Source organism: Miscanthus floridulus, chromosome 8, assembly GCF_019320115.1.
Source record: "Miscanthus floridulus cultivar M001 chromosome 8, ASM1932011v1, whole genome shotgun sequence".
Lineage (NCBI taxonomy): Eukaryota > Viridiplantae > Streptophyta > Magnoliopsida > Poales > Poaceae > Miscanthus > Miscanthus floridulus.
The window spans coordinates 10,371,004-10,381,439 of record NC_089587.1 but is presented as its reverse complement, the minus strand read 5'-3'; the positions used below and the strand labels follow the sequence as shown (position 1 = coordinate 10,381,439).

General features: G+C 47.8%; 1 pseudogene; it reads right to left on the bottom strand.

The window, feature by feature from the left end:
- Window positions 1-5,592: 5,592 nt before the first annotated feature.
- Window positions 5,593-6,566, bottom strand: LOC136468546 (protein NRT1/ PTR FAMILY 2.10-like; annotated as a pseudogene).
- Window positions 6,567-10,436: the final 3,870 nt, after the last annotated feature.

Here is a 10,436-nt window from a genome sequence, read left to right as displayed (position 1 = left end):
TAGTAATCCAATAATATATTTCCTATCTCTCGCGAGTGACAGGCAATCACTCGACTTCTACCGGAGTCCTGTAGCATAGCAATCTACACGATCCTGTCATACTAGTAAGACTCATAGGATAAAGATATATATGCAAGTGGGTTTCATTCAACTCCTTAAAACTTAATGCACATATATAATTTAAACTATAGAAAAGTAGGGGTTATGCACCGGGGCTTGCCTGGGAAAAAATATAATCAGAAGTTAGCTTTCCATCATGGCGACATGATCTCCAAAAGCACCATTCCTCCAGCAACTCCCGACGACTCCGTGATCCATCGATGTCCCTATTATGATATGCAATGTAATGCCATGCAAAGATATAATTAATTGACTGCAATCGTGACTCGTATAAATACGCCTTACGCCGCTCATGTTAACAAGCCAGATCCAACGACGACCATACTTAGGCTACATATCCGTGTTGTCGAACAAGGTATTATTTCTCAACAATTCTTAGTTATATAAACCAACGGTGTTTCTCTATTCGCAATAGGATATTATTATTTATCTAGCAACTAATTATTCTTAGAGCCACAAAATTATGGTGAGCAGCTAATATTGCTAGGAACCTACTGTAAGGATTTCCGATCTAATACTATTACCAATTTGTCACGAAAGTTCCTACAAGTTTATATATTTTTTATAATGTTAAGTATCTCAATTTAATTATATAGGTCCCAAAAATATTATCAAACTATGTGAACACAATATACTAATAGCTAGATCGTGATTTTAGAAAACTAACAAAATCGGTTTTACCATTTTTGGATTTCTATATCATTTAATATTGATTTTTACAATTTAAACTAGAGACCAATATTTAGAAAGGCATTTCAGAACTGAAAAGGGCCGGCGGCCCAAAACTGGCCTAGCTCAGCCTGGCCCGCGAGCAAGCAGCCCAGGCGGCAGCACCAGCTGGCCCAGCGGTGTGGCCCGCGGATGCGCGGCCCAGGCGGGGCAAATAACCGCGCTGGCGGCCCAACAGAAACCGACAGACGGCCTAGGTGGGGACTGACGGCCCACGAGCGCGCCCGACCGGCGGCCCAGCCATGGTGGCCGTTGGCTGGCCCAGCGCTTGGGCGCGGACGGTGTCGAGTAACAGGGCAAGGTCGCATACGCCCGACCGTGTGCAGACCGACGGCGGCGGCCGTTCATCGGGGCGACGAGCTCGTTCCGGCGCAAGGATATGTACTAGAACCAAAACGACATGCGATGAGCAATGGGGGCTCACCATAGTCCTAGTCACGGAACGGTTCAAGGTGGAAAGGGCTGGAGCTGCGCTGGCCTCGTGCGCAGCAATGGTGGCGCCGGTGCACCGCGACGACAGCGGCGTTCCTGCTGCTACGAAGACCCGCCGGCGAAACTGCTTCACGGACAAAGCCATGACATCAGTGCGGAACCAAAACATCAAGAATCAAACAGAGGAAGCAAGGAAAGAGAGGAAACCATGGCCGAGCTCAGTGCGGCGCCCATGGTGGCCAGCGGCGACGGCGATGCTTCGTGCGAGCTCTCTGATGGACGATTTCCACCACGATCGACAGCAATGACAAGCTAGGGACCTCGGGCACCAGTGAGCGCAAGGAATTTGAGGGAAGAGCTTCGTGCACGATGAATTTTGGAAGGGGAGGAAGTGCGGCCACGGCGCGCCAAGGAACAGCATGCCCAGCACGGGACCGGGGCATGCGCGCGGGGATGGACCGGCTCCAGCGTAGGCTCGGGCGCGCGGCAAGGAGAAGAAAAGGAGGGCGCCGGTGTGACCATGGAGCAGCGGCCCGGCACAGGACGCGAAACTTCACGCGCAGCGGCGTAGGAACGAATGTCGGCGAGGCAAACGCTTGGGAACGCAGTCCATCGGCTACGGTCCGAAACGGACCGGGGCAGAGCACCGGCACAGACGAGAAGGGCGAGCAGGCAAGGGTGCAGGCGGTGTGGTGCACGGCAGCAACGCGGAGGAGAAACGAGGAGGGCGCTGGTGTGGGCGTGCGGTGGAGCTGTGGAGAAGCAGAGGGAAAAAGAAAAGCAGAGCGGGGGCTGCGTCTAGCACAGGAAACCAAGGACGCGCAAGCACGAGGGAAAAGGGAAAAGACGACAGGCGGCCAGTGTCGACCGTGGCCCAGCGGCCATGGCGCGTTGCGGGACAGGTCTGGCACTGACCTGACTGCAGCACGTAAACCTGTAGTGGTTCTTGCTTCAGTGTGCTAGTGGCCGAGCAGGGCCACGTGCGGCAAGACAAGCAAGCAAAGTAGGCAGGGAGACGTCCCTCCGAACATTTCGCTTGCTATCCCAAAGTCAACTACGACAGTCAAAAGCTTGGCACCACGTGAAGGGTGCTGGTGCATGCACAGACAGGGAGCGGATGAGTTAAGTTGTCCATGCGTTTTTGCCTGCTTTATATTATAATATCAACTTTCTCTCCGCACGTACACATTGGCAGCTGGATCGGACCGACCCCGGCCATGCATGATATCAATGATCCAGAAGAGTTCATATATGTATATAACTTTTTATTTATTAATGGATTTCATTTTATTTATAAGAGTTGCTTCTTATGCTTAATCTAATATAACAAACCGCTTGCTAGAATCATCGTCAGACATTCATAAATATTCCTACGCACGGCGTAGTTTAACTTGAGCGTTTACCCGAGTCCGCAAAACTAAGTCACACATGATTCACTTATCGCATCACGTACGTTTTAAACCAAAAATTCCGTGGAACTCGTTTCGAAAATTTTTACTTAGGCCTAAATCGCGGTGCTAAATAAGCTCGTAACACCAAGGGTGTTACATATTCACCCCCCCTCTAGCCATATTAGGACCTTTCACGGTTTCCGGTCGTTTTCATTCCCAATCCACTAGCGGCTACTCCCTCCATTCCAAATTAGGGGGTGTTTGGTTTCATGGACTAATTTTTAGTTCTTGTCGCATTGGATGTTTGACACTAATTTAGATTATTAAATATAGACTAAATACAAAACTAATTGCACAAGTAAAGACTAATTTGCGAGATAAATCTATTAAGCCTAATTAATCCATGATTTGACACTGTTGTGCTACAGTACCATATGCTAATGATGGATTAATTAGACTTAATAGATCATTCTCACAAATTAGTCTCCATCTATGCAATTAGTTTTATAACTAACTCATGTTTAGTCCTCCTAATTAGCATCCAAACGTCCGATGTGATTGTCTCTGGATCCAAACACCCTCTTATAAATCATTCTTGGTTTTGTCTACATACATTTGTTTTTTCTAGTCTAGATGCATAATGTCTAGAACCACTTACAACTTGGGAGGAAGGGAGTAATAGTAGCTAGTTAATAGTTCGTGGCTAATTTTGGCTAGCTAACTATTAATTGACTACCTATTAACTGTGTGTATTCAAATTGTGATACAAGACAAATGGTTGTCAGATTGTGAACAGCCTTATAGCTTGATGAATGGCCTGATAACAAAGTCAAAGAGGAATGTATTGTGCCACACAAGCCTATACTTGAATATGCATTTTTTTAGAAAAAAAAAAATTGGTCCAAGGCCTAAGGAATTATTTAAATCACACCTCTGTCTATCCTGAAATAAAATGCACTCCACATATGCACGTAGCCTTTACTCTTAGCTCTCGACAACCTATAAGATCTTCTTAATAAGAGATATCTAATACAATTCTCTCTCTTTTTGTGAAATAATACAATTATCTTTTACGGTGCATGCATGCGTCCATCTCTTTAAATAAATACATATACATGCCAGCACAGCACACTCTATTATATGAAGACCTCCGAAGAATGTTGAGATGCACGGCATCACCATTGGTGCCTCGCTTGCTATTTTTTTGACTTTGCTTGGAACTTGACCAACGAAATCGAACAAACAAAGGTCCACAAATTGCAAGTCGTCTGTTCCTCAGCAAGCACAACAAACGATAGGGGAGATCAAGAACGTGCCGGGCTGGACTTGGGCCCGGCCCACGCGCACTCGTCCCAACCCTCCACGGCGTCCCTCCGCCTGCGTGCGTGGGCACGCGCCTGGGACTCTAGGATTATAAATGCATCAGAGATCTATTAACTTGTGAGGAGGTTTCAGTTGGGTTCATCAACTTTTAAAGTGGTTTTTTGGGTCCATAAACTTTTAAGATGGTTCACTGCAGGTTCATACCTATTTATTTAACCTTAAATTCAAAGTACATTTGTAGAAAACCCCTTCCCGCACCACGTCACGTACGCGAACGGCTCCGTGGCGCCCGCCGTCGCTGCTGCGGGCGCGCTGGTGAGCTGCAGCTGTGGCCATGTGGGCCCAACTGGCATCTCGCTTCCCAGCGCCCTCCTCCAGCAGCCGCTCTTCCTCCTCTCCGTGACGCGCCAGGGCGCGGCCGCGGTGCCTGCTGGCCGAAGCCGCCCGCGTCGTGGAGGTCCGGCCGCGGCCGCTCCACGCCCGGCTCACGCGTCTCCCCACGCCGACCCGCCTCGACGCCATGGAGGTGCTCGCCGTCGGTGCACCACCCCAGCAGCCGGACGATGTTGCGGTGCCGGAGGTGGCCCAGCACCTCCACCTCGGCGAGCATGCTCCTGTTTCCGTTGCTGTTGCCGTCCGCGTCAGCTGATGGCTCCTTCCGCCGCTTCGGTGGTGGCTCCGCCACCGGAGCTCCTCCTCCTCCCTCCTTGTGCGCCGACGGCTGGCGCCACAACTTCTTCACAGCGATCACCTCACCGTTCGGCATCTTCGTGCGGTACACCGACCCGACGACAACGTTGGGGTGTGCACGTGCGCCGCCCGCGCTACCACCGCTGCAGCCAGCGTGCGGTGACAGCGAGCACCGCCATCCCCACGAAGGCCACCACCACAGCGGAAGTCCACAGTGCCGCGGTGCGCTGATAGGTCGAGAGCCTGCAGCGCGCGGAGGCGGGACCACCGCGGTGGTATGGCACCGGCGAGCCGGTTCTTCAATAGGAACAGCTTCTCGAGCCGCGCGAGCTCGCCGAGCTCCGGCGGCAGCGGGCCGGACAGGTTAGCGAAGGCCACGGCAGCTTGCATGCGCGTGTGGCGAGTCCGAAAGCTCGAAGGAGCCGGGCGGCCAAAAGCTCAAAGGAGCCGGGCGGTGAGTCCACGATGCATGCGCATGGGGTAGCGTGCTACGTGATTGTAGGCGCACAGGTGCCAAGGCAGGGCGTGTGATCGACGTGAGCACCCAAGAGCAGCCGGTGTCGATGACCAGGACAGGCAACGCACAAAAGGTGGGGCTTTGAGGCTAGGGTGCTCACCGGCGGCTAGCTGGCGGACGACCACACGGTGTAGGCGGGGTCGAGGCTATGTAGGGGTCGTCGCTGTGTCGAGGAGCGGCCGTGGCAGTCTGGGTCGAGCTCGCGTCCACAAAGAATAGGGCGACGAATGATGGCTGCTACGGGGCCCTGACGAAAACGAAGAAGATGGAGCACCAGGATGTTCCAGTCTTGTGTGAAGGTAATGGCGGAAGGAACGGGACATGGTCACTGGCGTACCGGCGAGGGCGACTTCGACGGTGGTTCGGCGAACGCGGGGGCCATCGGTGAGGCTACAGGCATCGACACTGCATGGCCACGACGGAGAGCACCATGCCCACGCCCATGTGCTGGAGCAGCGTGACGCCGCCCTCGACGCTGGTGAGCCTGCGCAGCCACGACACCATGAGGCGGTCGTAGAGAAGGATCCACACGACGAGCGCCAGCATGGGGAAGATGGTGAACGACGCCGGCGGCACCTCGAAGCAGGCGTAGGTGTTGGTCTGCGCGAACGCCACGTAGTAGACGATGCAGGTGTCCCACACCAGCATGATACGGAGGATGCACTTGGCCTCCTCCACCTGCTGTAGGCTGCACAGCAGCCACGGGTCCCTGGGCGGCCGCCGCTGGAGTCGCCGACCTCGCTGTCGTACTCCACCACCACGGTGGCCTTGTCGAGGAACCTAAACTGGTCGGTGTAGGGGAGCCTCGACACGAGCGAGCTCGCGTGGCGCGTCCTGAAGAGGGACGCCGTGGGGTCCTCGGGCGCCGGGGCGCGCCGCTTATGGACCGCCACGACGGCGGCGCGGAAAACGCTGGCCAAGGGGATCCCCTCGGAGCGCATGGGGACGTAGAGCCCCGCGCCGTCGAAGAAGAGCACACAGGAGGCAAACATGAGCGCGGCGGGGATGACGAACCCGATGCACCAGCTCATGTTGCTCTACACATAGATGATCCCCGTCGACGAGCCCACGACGGCGATGGTCAGGGTGAAGTAGTACCAGTTGAAGAAGCTGTTGATCCCGCGGCGGCCGGACTCCGTGCGCGGGTCGAACTGGTCGGCACCGAACGGCAGGCTGCACGGCTGGATGCCGCCCGTGCCCACCACGATGAACAAGAACGATAGCGCCAGCACCGTGAATTGTCCCTCCGTCGCGCCCGCGCACTGCTGCCGTTGATCCCGCCCACGCCAACCATGATGAACAAGCTGTTGATCCCGCGGCGACGCGAACGGCAGCATGTCGGCCGTCAGCGCCAGGATGATCATGCCCTACATGCCATCGAGATCAGAAAGAGTTCCCACACCAAGATTCAGATTTCAGCCGGCCGCAACTAACTACTGCAAATCAAGTTCTTACGTACGATGACTGAAGGGTGAGCGTGTAGAAGATAAAGAAAGGTAGGGGGTTTTCTACAAATGTGCTTTGAATTTAAGGTTAAATAAATAGGTATGGACATACAGTGAATCATTTTAAAAGTTTATGGACCAAAAAAGCCACTTTGAAAGTTGATGGACCCAACTGAAACCTCCTCACAAGTTAATGGATCTCTGGTGCATTTAACTCTTTAATTTCGCTTAAGCACTCTGGGCCCTGTTCGCTTCTTTTATAATCCGTCTTTTTCTGTTTGTTTTTTAGCCGGAACAGTGTTTTTCTCTCACAACACATTAGCCGGAACAGTGTTTCAGCTTATTTTTTCAGCGAAGCGAATGGGGCCTCTGATACATTGAACTCAGATTGCTGAATGTATGGCTCCGAAGCCTAAATAAGGATAAACCTCTCCTATCTTGATTGTCAACCATAGAAGTTCTACACATCGACCTATCACTGGCCGTGGTTACAAACCCACGACAAATAGGCCATGTTCGCTGCTCTGAAACTTGGCTGAAACTGGCTGAAAAACACTGTTCTGGCTGAATTGTTGTGAGAGAAAAACATTGTTCCGACTGAAAAAAGAAGTCGAACGAGCCGAATATGTGGTAAGCCGAACAATGCATAATGTATTCGTACTCTGTAGAGACAAAAATCTATTGAGAGTTCTGGATGGTAGAATGGAAACTAATTGAAATTAATAGTCTCGGTGGTTGGAAAATGTAATTAGCATTTATCTTTGAAGAAATTGTACTTCAAATATCATTTGTTTTCTTGATGGAGTGGATTTTCTTTGGCGCAGCTCAAGTCAATTTTTTTAAAAAAAATTATCAGTTTGTATAAAATATTAGCATTTTTTATTTCCAAATAAGTTTATTACAAAAATATATTTAAATATTAGTATAATGATAACATTATGAGTCATAAATATTAATAATCTCTATTATATATTTAGTTAAAGTTAATAATATTTGGTTTCTCAAAAGTGAGAATGACAGTCGTTGAGGTGCGCCCCCGCTCTTTCCGTGCCTCTATCACTACCAGATAAATGATTAGTGTCTGCATTCATAAATGGTCTAGTAGTCTCTAGAATAATGCTCATCTTCAAAAATCATTTATAAAGGTGGGCATCCTAAGGCGATCACCTCTGAAAATCATCAATTAACAGGGGCAGTCGTCTTAGGACGCCCGACTACATCGATCGATTTCTAGAGACGGAGACTTTAAGATGCCTGTCTCTGAAAATGACTAGAGGTGGACATTCTAAGCGTGTGTTGCTAAAAACGATTTTCGGAGGCAGATATCTAAACATACCCATCTCTATAAATAGTTACTTCCAAAAAATCATTTATAACTTTTCCATATGAATTGGATTTGCCAGGTAGCTAAGGCCAGGCAGCACATCTGGCTCCAGGGGGCTAAAATCCAACGACTGACCAGCTCTGAACCTCAAACAATCCCTTAGTTACTGCATATATTTAATTACGAACCATTAATATCTTCAGCTACATGTTTTACCCGTTATACTTTGTTCCTGACTTTGTTCTATGCGTGCGAGTCGATCAGACCCGAGAGTGAGGCATTACCGTGGTCATCTTTCAACAACCGTTACCTAAAATATAAGATCCAATCCACGTTTGATAATGCTATAGGCAAAGAATTCAATACCTTTTTTTTGTTTTATACAACAACAAGACTTAAAAGAGAACCCTTTCTGCAAATGGGTCTCTGTAGCACCCGATTTTAAGGACAAAATCAGACACACCGTATATGAGCTCAGAAAATCAAATCACACATATAACTACAAATAGAGATAATATCAATAAACAATGCTTAATATATAACGTATTAGTATAAAGAATATAATCTTAGATAATAGACAGTGGAAAGACACTCCGTTCTTCAGGCGAATGCTCCAAAACCACAGGGACAACTGACTATTTGATCACAAGCCTAACTGCTTCATAATCTAGTAATCTGGTACCTATCCTGGGTTTTTATCCAAGTAATAAAAATAAACAAGCATAAGTACATGCCGTACTCAACAAGAATAACATGGGGTTCATAAGGCTCAAAAGATAGACACTGGTTGAACTGCATTAGCTTTTAGTGAATCATCTTTTAGCAATTGAGTAGTATCAAGTTTATCATAAGCCCGTGAAAACACATGATCAGGTATACATGAATAATGAATAGCATAGACAATTAGTCAATAGTGATAATCTATTCCGTAAATGTTTTAAGTCCGCTCGTGACAGTGAGCACGGCTGATATACCGGTTTTACACTCTGTAGAGGTTGTACACTTTCACCATGAGCCGTGATTTATCCTTTCGCCTGAGGTCACGAGCCTCTTAACCCACTAACAAGGAAGGTCAGCAGGGCTCACTGTGAAGTCTTTCAAAGGTCTGTCTAACAAGTGTAGCCCGCTAAGAATTCCCTATCAACCAGTAAGATCCCTCCTCTAAGGTGTGACTAACAAAAAGACATAGAAATCAAAGTGCACTCCCTTGGCAGGCCGCGAGATCAAACCAATCGTAGCCCCTCTTATGCCTTTCTGTAAGCTACTACGAGCTAGAAAAGGTCCTCATACTGAACTAAAGCCAGAGCCATATAGCACTCGTGGTTGTACTATAAGTCCCAGTTGATCACTTACAGATTAGTTCTTAGGGAGAGGAATCTAGAGCATTGCAAAAACTATGCTCTAGCCCTCTTGTTCCTTGTTGCTAAAAACATCTTTTAGTGTTTATTGCATATTCCATTAGTCAAGTTTCAACAATCATGGTTGTTGTTTGAGCACTAGCATTACTACCCAATACATAATCCCATAGGTGACAGGGTACAAGATATAAAAGTTAGGATATTCTTAGTGGTAGCACTGGTAGAGAACCGAGCTTTACTCCCGGTGGGGAACCCCCTCTAGTCCCGGTTCCCCACCCGGGAGCAAGCATCCGGGACTAAAGGGGGGGTCCTTTAGTCCCGGGTCAGGAACCGGGACTAAAGGAGGACCTTTAGTCCCGGTGGGTAACACCAACCGGGACTAAAGGTGCCTCCTGACATGCCACGATGGCCGGCACCTTTAGTCCCGGTTGGTAATACGAACCGGGACTAAAGGTTTTTTTCTTTTTTCTTTTCTTTTCATTTTTTTGTTTTCTTTTCAAAATAGGTTTTCGAAGTCGTATTGTACGCTGCTAATTATACATTTATATGCGCATATAGTATGTTTCGGTTCAAGCACAATGAACGTATTAAATCACACAATTCAAGCATAGAAATATATATATATATATATATATATATATATATATATATATATATATATATATATATATATATATATATATATATATATATGCATGCATCATATATATATTTACATGCATGCATGCATATGTGTATTTTACATTATATTATTTCATGTGCATATATTACAAAAGATTGCATTATAGTTGTTGTGACATAACAAGTTTCTTCTCATCCTCTAGCTTGGCTTCAATGGCAGTGTTGGGTCGAAGTAGAACTCGTCCTTGGAATCGATGACCTGCTCATTAAAAAATCCGGCTATAGACTCTTGAATTGCTTTGATTTGGTCTTGCCGTATGACCTTTTCCTCCAACCATCGAGTCTACAGGTTTGAATTAAAGGAAAATAAATTAATATATGTACATATATATATATATAAAGACATAGTAACACAATCAATAATAATAATTAAATGAATATATAGTGTATTTTTAACGTACTTTGAGTCTCTCTGTAGGAGTTCTT